Source organism: Nyctereutes procyonoides, unplaced genomic scaffold (assembly GCF_905146905.1).
Source record: "Nyctereutes procyonoides isolate TBG_1078 unplaced genomic scaffold, NYPRO_anot_genome, whole genome shotgun sequence".
Lineage (NCBI taxonomy): Eukaryota > Metazoa > Chordata > Mammalia > Carnivora > Canidae > Nyctereutes > Nyctereutes procyonoides.
The window spans coordinates 19,339,717-19,358,442 of NW_026575047.1; the positions used below are offsets into that span (position 1 = coordinate 19,339,717).

Consider the following 18,726-nt stretch of genomic DNA (forward strand, 5'->3'; position numbering starts at 1 on the left):
GTACCACAAGAATCTCAGATTTCCTTTAAAGTACCTAACCTTTTATTTTTTTATTTTTTATTTTTTTAAAGATTTTATTTATCCATTCATGAGAAACACAGAGAGAGAGGCAGAGACACAGGCAGAGGGAGAAGCAGGCTCCACGCAGGGATCCTGATGTGGGACTTGATCCCGGGTCTCCAGAATCAGGCCCTGGGCCAAAGGCAGGCGCTAAACTGCTGAGCCACCCGGGCTGCCCAGTAACTAACCTTTTAGATAATGTATAAGGACTTCAAAAATTTCAACCCCATTAAAAATGAGAGGAATACTAGGATAAGGAGAGAGAAAGAGGTATAGAGGGAGAAATGGAGACCCAGAATTAACGGCAGTTTTAGGACTAAAAAATAAAACCTGCACTTCAGGATTACTAATCTAATAATACTTTTCTGAAAACTATTTTAATTCTCATATGCCAGGGGTTTAAGTTTTCAACACTTTCTTTTCATTTATTATTCTCTGTCTATTCTGCACTTTTAAATTCTGAAAAGCAATAAATGTATTCATTTGTGCAGTACAGAATCTATAAAACTGTACTGATACACAGCACTCTATTTGTTGGATTATGAAACAGTTAGTTCACACAATCTCTACATGTACACCAATCTTTAAAAAATCAAATCTATCTTTCAAGGATGAAAACATGTAAGCTTGGGAGTTAGAACTTAATGGTTTTTATATTAATATGGTGACTCACTAGGTATATACATGGACTGCTAGATGTGAATGAGTACTGAATTGTTGGCCAGCATGTACTCCTGTCCACTTTCATATAATTATTTGTAACATAAATCCTTCTATCTAATGCACATTTGAGGTGAAACCTGAGAGAAGCAGGTGAGGCAGGGGCACAGTTAATGAATGCATAAACCATCAGGACTACAAAAATAGTCTATCTAATACACATTCTGATTTTGGAGTTAAACAGATTAGAGTAACTTTTGGGTCTAGCGCTCAAAGTTTAAGTGACATATTGACCAAATTTATCACATTATTATTATTATTATTATTATTATTATTATTATTTCTTTTCTCTGCACCTAGATTTTATATGTCTTTCAAGAAAACTTCAGTATTCTTAAGAGCCCTGACTGCTTATTTCAAAAGTGAGATACCTTCATATTGAATACAGTTTATAAACTTACATTCCTTTTTACACCCTTCTTACACAATACCCTATTTTAGTCTAATTCTCAAAATCAAACTCAGTGATTCTAAGTTATTCTTAAAACATCTATTTTGTTACAATTCAAATAATGGTTCCCAATGACCAATATCTTCTGACATTTAAAACATAATTTACACTCTTACCTTACTTTTATGCATATATATATGCATATACACATATATGTGTGTATATATGTATATAACCATGTAAATATCCATACACTTATTAATATAAAACGTTATACTGATTTCAACTCTCCACTCTGGTCAAACTACATTTGTTCATTATTTTCCAAAAACAAAAACATCTGAGCATCTTTTTTTTTTTTTAATTTGATTTACTTGAGAGGGAGCGAGCACACACTTGCATACACATGTGTTTGACTGGAGGGGAGAAGAGAGGGAGAGAGTATTTGAAGCAGACTCCATGCTGAGTGCAAAGCCCAACCAGGGCTCAATCTGACCACCACAAGATCATGACCTGAGCTGAAACCAAGAGGTGGACACATACCACGGAGCCACCTAGATGCTCCCATCCTAAGATCTTTAAGGCTTTGCACAGAAAAAAGAAAGAGCTCGTGTCAAAGTGCAACACTTACTGAAGAAATACACGAATATGCTCTCAAACCACTTTTACCCTAACTCTACTCCTCACTTCAAAATACACTCTTGAGGGCAGCCCGGGTGGCTCAGCGGTTTAGTGCCGCCTTCAGCCCAGGGCCTGATCCTGGAGACCTGGGATTGAGTCCCACATCGGGCTCCCTGCGTGGAGCCTGCTTCTCCTTCTGCCTGTGTCTCTGCCTCTCTCTGCATGTCTCTCATGAATGAATAAATAAAATCTTTATAAAAAAAATACACTCTTGATTAAAATATCACCCGCTCTAAAAGTTTCTGCCCAAATTCTATTTCCTCCTCTTCTGTTTTTTTTTTTTTTTTTTTTTTTTTTTTTTTTTTTTTTTTTTTTTTTAGAGAGAGAGGGAGAGAGAGCTTAGCTTGTACACGGGTAGGGGGTAAAGGCAGAGGGAGAGTAAAAAAACAGTAGCTTACGCAGGCTCTATGCCCAGCGTGGAGCCCCACACAGGTCTCAATCTCACAACTGTGAGATCATGACCCAAGCCAAAATCAAGAGCTGGATGCTTAACCCAGAGGCACCCAGGTGCCCCTCTACTTCCTCTTCTTGAAGCCCATTTGACCATCTTTGTCCGAATGGATCACTGACTCAAACTGAAAACGAAGTCCAATTACAAAGCAATTACATTACGGTGTCCCCTTGCTGTGCTTATTAACATAAAATCATGTATCCTCAAGATTTTCATCTCCAGTAAGATAAAAGTGTATATTTTCTGAAGCAAGGAAATGTACTAGTATACTTTTGACATGCTCTAGACTTTAGTGGTGGACCAAGTCTAAGAATGGAAATCTCTGAAATTTTTATTTGTCAATAACGATACAATCAATATATATTTTAAGACTAAGTGCTAACATTAAGACAAAACAAAACATTAAATAGAACTACCATATGATCCAGCAGTTCTACCTCTGGATATTTATCTGAAAAAAACAAAAACACTTACTTGAAAAGATATCTACACCTTCATGTTCACTGGAGCATTATTTACAACACTCAAAAGATATGGAAACAACTTAAGTGTCCACAGAAGAATGGAAAAAGAAATTGTGTTTTTTAAACACACACGCACACACACACTCTCACACCAGAGTGTTATTCAGCTATAAAAAAGAATGAAATATTGCCATTTGCAAAAACATGAACCTTAAGAACATTATGCTAAGTAAAGTAAGTCAGAGAAAGACAAATACCATATAATCCCTCTTATATGTGGAATCTTTAAAACAAACAAAACAAAAACAAACTACAAACTCAATGACACAGAAAACAAACTAGTGGTTGCCAGAGATGGGGGGTGAGGAGTGGGAGAAATGGGTGAAAATTTTTTTTTAAGTTTAAGTTGAATAATTTCTAATTTAAAAAGAAGAAAAGCAAAAAATCCTGCATCTGGGCAAGAAGGAAAAAAACCTACAACAAAAAAGCATTAATATAGCTATTTCATTCAATTTCAACAAATTAAGTTATTCTCCAGAAAAAACTCACTGTTTTACTAATAAGCAGAGATTACCTGATGACACAATTTGTTTTGTTACTAGTATGTTTAGTCGATGTTAGTATTCTTTAATGAGCAAGGTTATTATTTCATATCTAAATTGAGTGGTATACAAAAGTTAGATGCTACATATACCACCACTATCCTCCTGAACTCCAACCCCAAATCTATTCTTTAGGCCCATTCTATTAGTCCCAAGCCATTTCATAAGCATATACTATAAAATTACACTTTCAATAATTCTTGAAAGTTTCTAAATTAATTGAAATGTTTTATTACATTTATTTCCACTTTTAAGATAACCCAGTACTATCAGTGTTCTAAAAATAACCTGAATACTGACTGTAACAGAGACAGTCATCACAGAAGCTATTTTAGACTCAAGGGACATTTACAAGGTCTAAAATATTATTAGCCTTAAAGTCTAAGAGTTTCACACTTGTATTGAGGCTTCAGAGGTTTTGACTTTGGTTTTAACATAATCTTAGATATGCTTGGGGTCCTTTTGAGGTTGAAGGATAAATTGAGTGAAGGTAACATTATACAAACTAATTAATTATTCTATAGTTTGATCCTCATATAATAAAGAAAACTCTCAATGAAAGCATATTTTTTATAGAAAAAGTATCTCTAATAATACTAATAGCTATCATTTATTGAGTTTTTGCTCTGTGTAGGCATATTTTAAGTAATTTAAATGTACTATTAACTCCTCTAATACAATGATTACTTATGGGAGGGCATTATTATTAACATCTCCATTTAACAGATGAGGAAACTGAGGCTAAGTAATTTGTTCAAGAAAATAAAAATTCAAATCCAAGCAGAGTGGCTTAACATTTTTTTTAAGATATTTCTTTTTTTTTTAATTTTTATTTATTTATGATAGTCACACAGAGAGAGAGAGAGAGAGAGGCAGAGACACAGGCAGAGGGAGAAGCAGGCTCCATGCACCGGGAGCCCGACAACGTGGGATTCGATCCCGGGTCTCCAGGATCGCGCCCCGGGCCAAAGGCAGGTGCCAAACCGCTGCGCCACCCAGGGATCCCCCTTTTCCTAAAGTTGGATTATTTGCCTTATTCCTAAAATGATCAATCATTTGATTGCTCAAAAACGTAATAATGAGTAGCTGGCTTATCCTAAGGTTAAGTGGATTAAAATTTGGCAGAAAGAGAAGAAAAATGAGGTTCAAGCAGATAAGTGTATATATGAGGGAAAAAAACAGATGGAATTAATTATGGCACAGAAGTGAAAGCCAGAGAATAAGCAATAGTAAGCACAGGGAAATTCGCTTAGGGGCAAAATGAAAAGGGAATGGTGGAAAAAGAGTAGACAGTGGCAGGGAAGCAGAACTGGGCAAAAGTTTCCTCTATCAGTTGCCAAAAACTACTTCTGCCCAGAAGAACTTGATGATTGCTACAGAAAGGGAAAATCAAAAGCTAGTTCTTTGGAAAGGTCAACAAAATGGACAAACCTTTAGCTAGAAGACTAAGAAAAAAGGGAGAAAACTCAAATGACTGGAATCAGAAATGAAAGAAGGGATATTACTATTTACCAAACTGAAATAAAAAGGGTTATAAAGGAATATTATGAAGAACTGTATGTTAATAAATTAGACAACTTAGAAGAAAAGCATAAATTCCCAGACAAACACAAGCAACTCAAGAAAAAGATAGAAAATCTGAATAAACCTGTAACAAATGAAGAGACTGAATTGGCAATCAAAAATACACACAAAGAGGGACGCCTGGGTGGCTCAGCGGTTGAACATCTGCCTTCGGCCCAGAGCGTGATCCTTGGAATCCCAGGATCGAGTCCCATGTCTGTCCGGTTCCCTGCAGGGAGCCTGCTTCTCCATCTGCCCGTGTCTCTGCCTATCTCTCTGTGTCTCTCATAAATAAATAAATAAAATCTTAAAAAAAAAAATACACACAAAGAAAAACCCAGGCCCAGATGCCTTTACTGCTAAATTCTACTGATCATTTAAATAATTAATACTAATTTCTCCCACCAAACTCTTGCAAAAAATAAAAGATGGTCAAACACTTCCAACTCATTTTATTAAGTCAATATTAACCTAATTCCAAAATTAGACAAAAATATCCCAAAAGGGATGCCTGGGTGGCTTAGTGGTTGAGTGTCTGCCTTCAGCTCAGGGCATGATCCCAGGGTCCTGGGATGGATTCCCACATCTGGCTCCCCACAGGGAGCCTGCTTCCCCCTCTGCCTATGTCTCTGCCTCTCTGTGTTTCTCACAAATAAATAAATAAAATCTTTAATTGAATAAATATATGTATTTACTTAAATATATATATTTATATATCTCGCAAAAAAAAATATATATATATATATATCTCACAAGAAAACCACAGGCCAATATCTCTTTAAAAATATGGATGCAGGGCAGCCCACATGGTTCAGCGGTTTAGCACTGCCTTCAGCCCAGGGCCTAATCCTGGAGACCCGGGATAGAGTCCTGCGTCAGGCTCCCTGCATGGAGCCTGCTTCTCCCTCTGCCTGTGTCTCTGCCTCTCTCTCTCTCTGTCTCTCATGAATGAATAAATAAAATCTTAAAAAAAAAAATATGGATGCAAAAATCTTCAAGAAAATACCAGCAAACAAAATCCAGCAAAATATAAATGGAATTATATATTATGATTGAGTGGGATTTATGCCAGAATACAAGGTTGGTATATCATCTGAAAATCAATTAATGTAATACATTATATCAATAGAATAAAAAAATCATATTATCATATTAATAGATGCAGAAAAAGCATTTCACAAAATCCAACACCCTTTGATGATAAAATACTCATGAAACTAGAAGGGAAATTCCTCAATATGATAAAGGGTATTTATAAGAAATGCACAGCCAACATGATTCTTAATAGTGGAAAACTGGATATTTTCCCACTAAGATTAGGAAGAAGGCAAAGATGTCTGCTTTTACCACTTCTATTTAACATTATATTGAAGGTTCTAGCCAGGACATACAGGCAAGATAAGACATAAAAGCATCCACATTAGAAAAGAAGTACAATTATCTTTCTTAAAGATTACATGATCTTCTATACAAAAATGCTTAAGGAATTCATTAAAATCAATTAGAATAAAGAAGTTTAGCCAAGTTGCAGGATCCAAGATCAGTGTACAAAAATAAATCAAATTTCTAAATACGTGGAATAAACAATCTGAAAATATTAAGAAAACAATTCCACTTACAGTAGTATCAAAAGAATAAATTATATTTAGCATTTAACAAAGAGTGTACAACATATAATCTGAAAATTACAAAATACTGTTGGAAGAAATCAAATATCTAACTAAATGGAGAAACAGCTCATGTTCATGGATGGGAAGACTTAAGCACTGTTAAGATGGCAATAGTTCCCAAATGGATAAACACATTCAATGAAATTTCTCATCAGAATTCGAGCTGATTTCTTTGCAGAAACTGACATGCCAATGTAAAATTTACGTGGAAGTGCTAAAAAATGTTAAAGAACAACTACTTATTATAAAGCAACAGTAATCATGATGGTATATAAAGTTCTCATCAGAAGGAAAAAAATTAATATTTTTTAAGAGATTTGAGGGAGAGAGAGAGCATGCTTGAAAGAGCGTGCAGGTACAGAACAGGGGCAGAGGAGAGTCCCAACCCGACTCCCACGTGGGGCTCAATCTTATGACCCCAAGATCAGGACCAAAACTAAGAGTTGGTCACTCAATCAACACAGAGCCTCCCAGGTGCCCCCCTACTTCCAAAAAACATTTTTACATCTACACAAGATGACAGACATTAAACTTATTATAGTTATCATTTCACAATACATGTAAGTCTAGTTATTATGTGGTACACCTCAAATTTATACAGTGTTGTACATAAATTATATCTCAATAAAACTGAGGTAGGGTGAAAGGCAGTGAGGTACTGGCACAAGGATAGACAAACAATTCAAGAGGAATAGAATTAAGAGTTCAGAAATAAACCCATAGATTAATGATGCCAAAGCCATCCAATGGGGAAAGAATTGCATTTTCAATAAATGATGCTAGGAAAAGAACAATTTTTTCAACAAATGGTGCTGGGACAACTGAACAGTCACTTGCAAGAGAATAAATGTGGACCTGCACACAATGTTAAAAAATTAATAATTTTTTTTTTTTTACCAATTTCAGTTTCTTAAATACTTTGATCAAAACAGTTCAAAGACCTACATATAAGAACTAACACTATACAACTCTTTAGGGAAAAAAAGACATAAATCTTTGTGACCTTAGTTTGGCCAATGATTTTTAGATGACACCAAAGTGTTAAAATTGACAAAAGAAAAAAAAGATAAACTGTAGTCTTCATCAAGATGAGATATTTGTACTTCCAAAGATACCATCAAGAAAGTGAAAAGACAACCCACAGAATAGGAGAAAATTTCTGCAAATCATATGCCTGATAAGGAGCCTATATCCAAAAAATATATGTAAGAACTCTTACAATTCAACAATAAAAAGACAAAAAACCCAATTTAAAAATGGGTACAGGACCTGAAGATATCTCTCCAAAGAAGATACATAAATGGCTAATAAGCACATTAAAATATTCTTGATATCATTAGGTATCAGGAAAATGAAAATCAAAACTACAAAGAGGAATGCCTGGGTGGCTCAGTTGGTCAAATGTCCAACTCTTAATTTCAGCTCAGGTCTCATCTCAGGGTTGTGAGAGTTCAAGCCCTACACTGAGATACCACTTCATATCTACAAAGTTAGAAAGAATAAAAAAGTCAGATAATTACAAGGGTTGAAAAGGACATGGAGAAACTGGAAAACTGGAACCCTCATATACTGGTGAAAACATAAAATGGTATTCAAACTTCGGAAAAGTTTGTCATTTCCTCAAAATGACTAAACAGTTATTACTATATGACCCAAAATTCCACTTTTAAAAGCAAAAAAAGTAAAAATCTATGTCTACATAACAATTTGTACACAGATGTTTATAGCCAAAAGGTAGTATCAGCCCAAATGTCCATCAACTAACAAACGGATAAACAAGATTTGATATATTCACACAATGGAATATTTGGCCATAAAAAGGAATGAAGTACTGATGCTACAAAATGGAGGAACCCTGAAACCATTATGCTAAGTTAAAGAAATCAGTTATGACAGACTACTATGATTGTTATATGAACCATCTGAAATGTACAGAGATGAAAAGTAAATTAGTGATTGCTTAGGGCTGGAGGGCCATATGGAAGTGACAGCTAAAGATATACGGTTCCTTTCTGAGGTGATAAAACTGCTCTAAAATTGACTGTGGTGATGGCTGCACATATCTGTGAATATACTAAAACCAGTGATTGTACACTTTAAATGGGTGACTTGTATATGAATTCTATCTCAATAAAGCTATTTAAAAAGAAAATACAGATGGATAAAAATGAACTGGAGAGATCTCCTAAAATCCTCATATTTTTCTACAAAATTATTACTATAAATGTTAAATGTGTAGTTCCTTTAAGGCAATGAAAAAGGCTCAACTGACAAATCAATGGTTCATAAGCCACCTTCCAACATTAGGAAAGAAAGTAACTAGAAGGGAATAATTGCCCTAGATCATGTAAGCCAAATAAACTAACCACAGCTTTTCCTATATAACCACTAGAGATTGACATCTATACCATTTATTACTCTTCCCTAACAAGTTCTAAACAATTTGGAGGGGGATGAGGAAAGGACAATACAGTCACCTAGACAAACTATGAAACATCATGAAGGCTCAAAGACAGCACAATCTGCAAGGTACAGTGCTTTCCTTCTATAAAGTAAAAAAAAAAAAAAAGCCCAGGGAATCATCAGTACTGTGATATCACAAAATTAAAGCGGGAGTGGGGAGAAGAACACATTAAATTGTAGTGTATATACTATATTATCCTTTAGTATAAATGTAATGGAGAGAGAAACAGACTAAATTACCTGTTTTCAACAGAAGAAAAATTTAATTCAGAGAAAAGACTTTATATACATCACTTGTTGGTAGAGTATCCAGGATTTAGACATAAATCTACAGATTCTCTGTAGAGAACTCCCAGACTAAGTTTAAACTTACAATTCACTCTAGATCAAATCTAGTTAATACCCTGGTATTATAGTTCCTGATTCATAAAGGGACCATATATCCCAATTTGCCTCAGATAGCCCTAGTTCACACCTGTTATCTCAGCATAATTACTAAAACCTCCTGTCATCAATTTATTTCATCAATGTTTTTCATTTTTATCTTGCTTGATCCATATCTGGAACCCCCTCATTAGAAACTTTTACTTCCAGTATCCTTGACTGTAAAATTTTCTTTTCAAAACAAAATATTCTGTCTCCCAACTTCTCCATTTTTTAGTTTTATTAAATCTACCTTTTGCCTTTAATCTGAACACTAAATCTTCTATCATACTCTATAGCCAACTCCCTCACACCCTTACTTATCTCTGTTGGCCCCCACACACAAATACATCATTTCAATCATGCTGTAAGAATACTACACACACCTCCTGGATTTGGTAATTCCTGACTTTCAATCTCCAATCCAGAGTGGTTTCTACTGGCTGAGTCCACCAGATAAGCAATGCTAACAACTGATGAGCATATACATCCATTCTACCTTAAAATCTGAAACAGATCTCTTCCTTACTGCAGAGAAAGAATACAAATTAAATTTGAATTTATTCAGACCACAGGTGTGAATTCCATTCTGCCTCTTAATAGGTATGTGATCTGAATAAATTACTTTCTGTGCCTGTAAAACAAAAACAAGAATACAACCCTAAAAGACTGTGATATTTAGAGATAGCGAACATGAAGTTCCCAGTGTATGGCATGTATTGGTCTGTGATAAATAAAAATTACCGTATTTTACTAATCCTAGGACCCATTTATTAACATGTTTGATACTGAAATGTGTCTTAAAATCAGTGGTCTTATAAAAAGTGACAGCCAGAAATAATTGTAAATGAACTGTTGTCTGCACTTATACAAACTTCAGTTTGAAAACCTTGGGCTGATAATGCCTGATAAAATCTACAAAACACTAGCACCAAATCTTGCAGCATTAAGTGTTAATACCTTGGAAGAACATCTCAGAAACAAAAATGGAGCACTTCAAAAAGATATTCTGGGGGTGCACAGATGGCTCAGTCGGTTAAGCATCTCATCTGCCTTTGGCTCAGGTCATGATCTCAGGGTCCTAGGATTGGCTCCTTGTCGGGCTCCTTGCTTGGCAGGGAGTCTGCTTCTCCTTCTCCCTCTGCCCCTCCCCATTTGTGCTTTCTCTCTCACTCGTTGTCTCTCAAATAAATAAATACAATCTTTAAAAAAAAACAAACAAACAAAACACAGACTTTATCAAGTTCTTCTCTTCCTCTTCCTCCTCCTTCCCCAGCGATTCCTTACTCCTCCTCCTCCCTATTCCTCCATTTCCTCTTCCATCTTTAAAAAAAAAAGATATTCTACATTACTAATACTTTTGATGAAAACAACACAATAAGGAAAAACATAAATGTCAGTATCTAGTCAAAAGTAAGATTTAAAAGGGTCAAAATCTGAATGCGAAGATTTTCAGAATGACAGCCAATTTATTTCATTTTCCTTGGTGTATGTAAAAATGTGAAAAAATTTTGTATAAGTTATCTATATGAGCTCTTCCAACAAGATAAAAATTTCCACGTGTTTAAAAAAATCATCAGGGCAGCCCAGGTGGCTCAGCGGTTTAGCACCGCCTTCAGCCCAGGGCATGATCCTGGAGACCCAGGATCGAGTCCCGCATGGGGCTCCCTGCATGGAGCCTGCTTCTCCCTCTGCCTCTCTCTCTGTCTCTGTGCCTAAATAAAATCTTTAAAAAATAATAATAAATCATCAGATCATAATTTATTTGGTAATCTTTTTGACAGTGGACTCATATCTATGGAATTGACTGGTTTTCTGCCTGTTCCATCACTAAAGGCTAGCCTGATAGTGCAGTGGAATGGTTCGCTGTTATAACAGCATTTGAGAAGACAATGCTCTGAAATGGTGAGGTTCTATTTTATAAGATGTGACATATGCTCTTAATTTGTGACCGATAAATTATGCTATTTCTACAGTACATGGGCCTGGAAATTGAAGGCTGGAAATTAGAGTGCCTCTTCCATTATATCTAATACCCATACTCAAAAGACTTTGCTTCTATCCCTAAACCTTTTGGTCTGCTAGTTAGAGATTTTGGTTTCCATGAAAAGAATGCTTGTATGGGAAAACTGGCTGCTACTATGCAATCGGTGCAGGTTTGGAATTTAGCAGATGGGCTAGATAGTGTTGTCAAACTAGTGGTGTGTGAATAACCAATCAGGTACTGCTCTTAAAAAAACAATTCCAGGGATCCCTGGGTGGCGCAGCGGTTTGGCGCCTGCCTTTGGCCCAGGGCGCGATCCTGGAGACCCGGGATCGAATCCCACATCGGGCTCCCGGTGCATGGAGCCTGCTTCTCCCTCTGCCTATGTCTCTGCCTCTCTCTCTTTCTCTCTCTGTGACTATCATAAATAAATAAAAATTTAAAAAAAAAAAGATAAAAAAAATTCCAATACAATTGTAAAATACAAAATAATGCACTTAGATGTTGCAGCAACAGCAAACTGCCTATCAAAGTACGTTAACCCTCAATTTCTGCCTTTATCCTGTTGTGCAGAGGTAACATACCCCTCAATAGCTAAGGCACTTCTTAGGATTTCTGCATGCAATATTAAAAGTTCATAGGAAACTACAGTGTCCTAATAAGTCAGAATCCCTAAGGGTTGCAGTCAGACCCTTTGAGAATGAAGTTTAAGGACAATCTACCAAGTTAAAAATAAAACCAGAGCAATCCCAGCTGAGGTACTGGGTGAAGGCAAAAGAAACAGAATGGGTTATGGAAGAAGGAAGTTAATTAAGGCTCTATGGCAAGTACAAAACTGAGGGCTATAAACAGCTATGCAATGCTGGTGTCCCTGCTTGTTAACATCTGTGAACTGGTGTATTAACTACTTTTCTTTTCCTTCTCTTTAATTATTTTAGACAAGGACTGTCAGTGGTTTCTAACATATGTTTAGGGGACTAACAAACTTTCTGTAAAGGACAAATAAATATTTTAGACACCTGGGGGCTCAGTTGGTTAAGCAAATGACCCGATTTTGGCTCAGGTCATGATCTCAGGGTTGTTAGATAGAGCCCTGCATCTATGACCAGCATGGAGTCTGCCTAAGATTCTCTCTCTCCCTCTCCTTCTGCCACTCCCCTGCCCATTCTCTTTCTTAAAAAAAAAAAAAAAAAGTAAATGTTTTTAGGTTGTGCAGGCCATAAGGTCTCTGTCATAACTACTTAACTGCTGTATCAGTATGAACGCAGCTATAGACAATATGTAAACGAATGAGTATAGCTGTATTCCAAAGAAACTTTACTTACAGACTTTGAAATTACTATTCCATATAATTTTCAGGTATCATGAAATATTCTTTTGATCCCTCCCCAACCACTTAATGTAAAAATAATGAAATTAGTATTCCATATAATTTTCAGGTATCATGAAATATTATTCTTTTGAACCCTCCCCAACCACTTGATAATATAAAAATAATTCTTTGCTTCCAAGCCTACAGAAATTAGCAGCAGATCAGATATGACGAACTCCACTCAGACTATTCACGTAGAATAGTGTTTTAACTAAAAAAGCAGTTACCACCCAGAATTGGGTATGTTATCACTTAGAGATTGGCCCATGTGACTATTGACAGTATTTGGAAAGAGAAGAGAGCATCTTCATTTTTAAAAAAAGAATAGGTGTACCTTGTTAGATGAAAACATGAAATTATTATTCTTGTTCTGTGCAAGTTCAAATCATCAGTAGAACAGTGTGCTAATTATTTACATAGCTAACTCCAAATTCACCCTTCTATACTCTGTGATCTGATGCTGAGACTGGGATTCTGGAAAATGCATTGCACAGACTTCTTTGACAGGAAGCAAACTGATAAAGAGGGCAGGAAAAGAGAAAGAGGACTTCTTTCTTGTTTTTCTTGCTATTATTGCCAATGTCACTCCAGTAATCTTTAGCTTCTTTTAGCACTCAATAGCTCAATAGCCCTTAATTGATAGTATTTGTTATTATTTTTAAGCACTGAATAGCTTTAGAAAGCAGCTTTGACTACAGACTTAGTAATGTTTCTCAATGAATTCAGCTGTAACTACAGAACTGTTATGCACTTATATGTGAAACTTACACATTATAGTAAAGTTATTTCAACAAATAACATTAGCTGAATCACAAGACATGTCAAGCTCCTTCTTCCTATAACTGCCAAAAATTATAACAAAAAGTGAGATCTTCATTTCCAAGCTCAAATTCCAATTCCACCAGCATTTTTAGGACCTTAACACACAAGCCAAGGAAACTTCCACATTTCAAAGGCCATTTCGTTTTTTTTTTTAATTTTTATTTATTTATGATAGTCACACAACACAGAGAGAGAGAGAGAGAGAGAGAGAGAGGCAGAGACACAGGCAGAGGGAGAAGCAGGCTCCATGTACCGGGAGCCTGACGTGGGATTCGATCCCGGGTCTCCAGGATCGAGCCCTGGGCCAAAGGCAGGCGCTAAACCGCTGCGCCACCCAGGGATCCCCAAAGGCCATTTCAAACTGCAATTGAGGAGCTTCCATCTACCCTTCAATTGTAAGCAGTTAATCTGCAAGTTAATGACACGCTAAAAGGCAATTATCATGAAAAAAAAAAATCAAAGAATTCTATAAATGCCTCCCAAGCAATGAATATGTTAGTTAAAATCATATGCTCATAAATGGGCATCAATATTTGGGAATATCTAGCTCTGTGAAAAAACTTTCAAATGAAATACACAAAACTTCATTATAGATTAGCATTAAGGGATGCCAGGGTGGCTCAGTGTTTGAGCGACTGCCTTTGGCTCAGGTCGTGATCCCAGGGTTCTGGAATCGAGTCCTACATTGGCTCCCCATAGGGAGCCTGATTCTCACTCTGCCTATGTCTCTGCCTCTCTGTCTCTCATGACTAAATAAACAAAATCTTTAAAAAAAAAAATAGATTAGCATTAATAGGTGAACACCTGAAATCAATTTTGGTGATAGGGAACACAAACTTTAAACTTCAATTAAGTGAATGTTAGTCCCACACACCACCGCCCAGAATCCTATTCTTCTCATTAATAGTCCGTGTTACCAAAAAATGTACTGAATCATTATTATGTTTTGAATTTTGTTCAAAAAAATTGTGGAAATTTGTCCTCCTTTGTGTAAGTACATACACAGCATCCTTTTGATTCACAAAGCATAAAATATTTACTATCTGGCCCTTCAAAAAGTATACCTACCCAAGATACATGAGTCCTTGACTCTACCTAAAAAACCTCACACAATGTTAAAGAAGTGTTATTCAGAAAGCAAAAAACTATTAACCGAAACACCCATTAACAATGGTTCAGATAAAAAAAAAATAGTTCAGATAAATAAATTTTGGTATATTCATATAGTAAAAAATTATTACTGCACCCCATAACAATAAGGTTGAATCTCAGACATGGATGTTTTAATAAAATGGCCAGACATAAAAAGAATACATACCACATTATTCTATTTGTACTAAGTATGATGGCAAAACTTTCAATAAGAGATTAGAAGAGTGGGGCAGCTCTGGTGGCTCAGCGGTTTAGCGCTGCCTTCAGCCCAGGGCGTGATCTGGGGGTCCCTGGATCGAGTCCCACGTCAGGCTCCCTGCATGGAGCCTGCTTCTCCCTCTGCCTGTGTCTCTGCCTCTCTCTCTCTCTCTCTCTCCCTCTCTCTCTCTCTCTCTGTGTGTCTCTTATGAATAAATAAAATCTTAAAAAAAAAAAAAGAGATTAGCAGAGTGTCTATCTCTAGGGAGGAAACGTAAGTCAGCCTGCTGGGGTGCCAGAAATGTTCTGCATCTGGTCTGAATTGTGACTGCATGTAAATACATATAAAAATTAGCAGAATGCTACCCTTAAGGTTTATGTATTTTACTATATGATCTATATGATCACGTCCTAAATCTTTACGACTTTGTATTTTTTTAGGCTGTATGTGCAGCTGAAGATGACATCAGAAAAAATAGGGAAGCTTGAAAATAAATCGACAGGAATTATCAAATTTGAAGAACACAAAGAGAAATGACTGAAAAAAGGTAAAGAGCCCCAGTAATCTGAGGGCAATATTAAAAAATCTAGTATGTGTGTAATTGGATCCTAGGAAAGAGAAATGACCAAAAGTTTTCCAGATCTGCTGAAAGACATAAATTTACAGATCCAGGAAGCTCAGTGATTCCAAGACAAGACAAGTACAGGAGAAACACGCCCCTTGGGACACAATAATGAAACTGCTGAAAATCAAGAAAAGAGAAGTATCTTGAAAGTAGCTAAAAACTGCGGATTACATACAATGAACAAAAATACATATAATCACTGACTTCTCATCTGAAAAACTAGAGAACACAAGATAGCGGAATTACATCTTTAAAGCACTGAATCTGTCCACCCAGAATTTTATATCCAAAAATATCCTTCAAAAAAAAGGTAAAATAGACATTTTCAAATAAATAAAAACTACTAAAATTACCTCAGCAAATCCTCACTAAAATATACACTAAAGGGAAGTTCCTCAAACTGAAGGGATATTATAATCAGGTGGAAAATCCAATGTTTGGGAAGGTGTGAAAAACGCAAGAAATGGTAGTAAGTGCTCAAATAGGAAAGACTATTTCCCCCTGCAACTTATTTAAAATACTTAGAACTGGGATCCCTGGGTGGCGCAGCGGTTTAGCGCCTGCCTTTGGCCCAGGGCGCGATCCTGGAGACCCGGGATCGAATCCCACGTTGGGCTCCCGGTGCATGGAGCCTGCTTCTCCCTCTGCCTGTGTCTCTGCCTTTCTCTCTCTGTGTGTGTGACTATCATAAATAAAATTTAAAAAAAATTAAAAAAAAAATACTCAGAACTGTTTAATGTTGGGCTTATAAATATATCTGTGACATAAAGGGAGGAGGATAAATGGACCTATACTGATAAAAGATTATTACATTTTACATGTATTATAAAAATAAAAATGTAAGTCTATAAAAATTAAGGATGAGTTATTGCAGGGCACTGGGTGGCTCAGTCAGTTGAGCATTTGCCTTCAGCTCTGGTCATGGTATTAGAGTTCAGGAATGGAGGTCCCCATGAGGCTCTCTGCTCAGCGGGGAGTTTGCTTCTCTCTGCCCTCACGCTGCTTGTATGCTCTCTTTCTCAAATAAATAAATAAAATCATTTTAAAAAGGTATGTATTGCAATCCCTGTGCAACCAGACACAGACACACAGAGCAAAAAGGTCTGCCTAGGGCAGCCCCAGCAGCCCAGCGGTTTAGCACCGCCTTCAGCCTGGGGTATGATCCTGGAGACCCAGGGTTGAGTCCCACATCAGGCTCTCTGCATGGAACCTGCTTCTCCCTCTGCCTGTGCCTGTGCCTCTCTCTGTGTGTCTGTCATGAATAAATAAATAAAACCTAAAAAAGGGGGGGGGGGTCTGCCTATAAAACCAATAATCAGAATTCTAAAAAAATAGCAAATTAAGATAAAAGACAGGAAAGAAGGGAAAAATAGATGAGACAAATAGAAAAAGTACAAAATGGTAGACATATATATCCAACCACATCAATTAAATGTGACTTACTCCAATCTAAATGCAAAAATTGCTACAATGGATAAAAACAGGGATGCCTGAATGGCTCAGAGGTTTAGCATCTGCCTTCAGCCCACGGCATGATCCTGGAGTTCCGGGATGGAGTCCCACATCGGGTCCCAGATGAAGTCTGCGTTTCCCTCTGCCTGTCTCTGTCTTTCATGAATAAATAAATAAAATCTTAAAAAAAAAAAAAAGATTAAAAAATAAATAAATAAAATGGATAAAAACAGTAAGAAAAATTTTTTTAAGAGCATGACCTAACCATACTCTGGATGCATGTTAAATATAAAGACACATAGGTTAAAAGAAAAAAGTGTAAAATATATAATGCAGACAAAAACTATAAAAAGGGTGGAGTTTAGACATTATGAACATTTTATAATGCTAAAATGGCCAACCTATTAGAAAGATCTAACAATTATAATTCCAACAATATTTGCCTTACAACAGAATTAAAAAACAAATGAAAGAATAATCAACAGGATTAAGAGAGAAATATACAATTCCACAATCACAATTTGAGGTTTTATCACTCTTTCTCAGCCAGAAGAATGAGGCCAACATTTTTTAAAAATCAGTGAAGACTTAGATGATGAATAACAATCTCAATCCCCTGACAAAATGGACACTAAATGACCACATAGAACATTGTATCCAACGAACAAATTACACATTCTTTCCAGGTGCACATGATATGCTTACCAAGAGATGCCATACGTGAAGCCAAAAAACCAAATCTTAACAGATTTCAAAAGACTATAATCTTACAGAATGTTTTCTAATCATAGAATTAAATTAGAAATCATTAACAATCATATATTTACAAATACTCCAAATATCTGGAAATTAAATCACACATTTCTGAAGAACTGATAGGTTAAAAAAAAATCACAAAGAAAATTAAAAAAAAAACATTTGTAACTGAATGGTAATGAAAATGTCAAAACTAGTGAGATGCAATTAAAACAGTGTTTTGAAAAAAATATTATATAGCTTTAAAAAGCTTGTCAGGACAGTGATTCTCAACCAAAGTGGTTCTGCCCCAAGGAGACATTTGGCAACATCTGAAAACATTTTCAGATGACAAAATTGGAAGGATGGAGCCTGCAACTGGCCTCTAGTAGGTACATTTGAAGGATAGTACTAGATGCCCTACATTGCACAAGACAGCTCTCCAAAACAAAGAATTACCTGGTCTAATTTGTCAAGAGTGCAGAGGTTGAGAAAATTCTCTATATGAAATAGAGAAAATAGAAAACAATAGAGAAAATGAGCAAAACCAAAAGTGAGATCTTTGAAGAGTACCAGATTTGACAAACCCCTTGCTAAACATATCAATTTAAAAAAGAAAACCAACATGAGGAATGCAACAGGGATAATATCACCACAGACCCTACATACATTAAAAGGATAATATTATAATATCTACTTTACATGGACAGAACTTAGAAAAAATGGACAAATTCCTTGACAATACAGTATTAACATACGTTGTTGGTGAAACTGTAAAATAGGACAATCACTCCTGTGATTGACTAGCAGCTGCTCACTAAATTAAACATAATCTATCTTATGATCCAATGACTGCACACCTAGGTACTTACCCAATATAAATAAAACCATATGTCC

At 36.0% G+C, this 18,726-nt stretch overlaps 1 protein-coding gene across 1 annotated transcript in view; it reads right to left on the bottom strand.

The window, feature by feature from the left end:
• PDS5A (PDS5 cohesin associated factor A) overlaps window positions 1-18,726 on the bottom strand; it is a 152,612-nt gene that overhangs the window by 114,032 nt on the left and 19,854 nt on the right. The window lies entirely within an intron of this gene.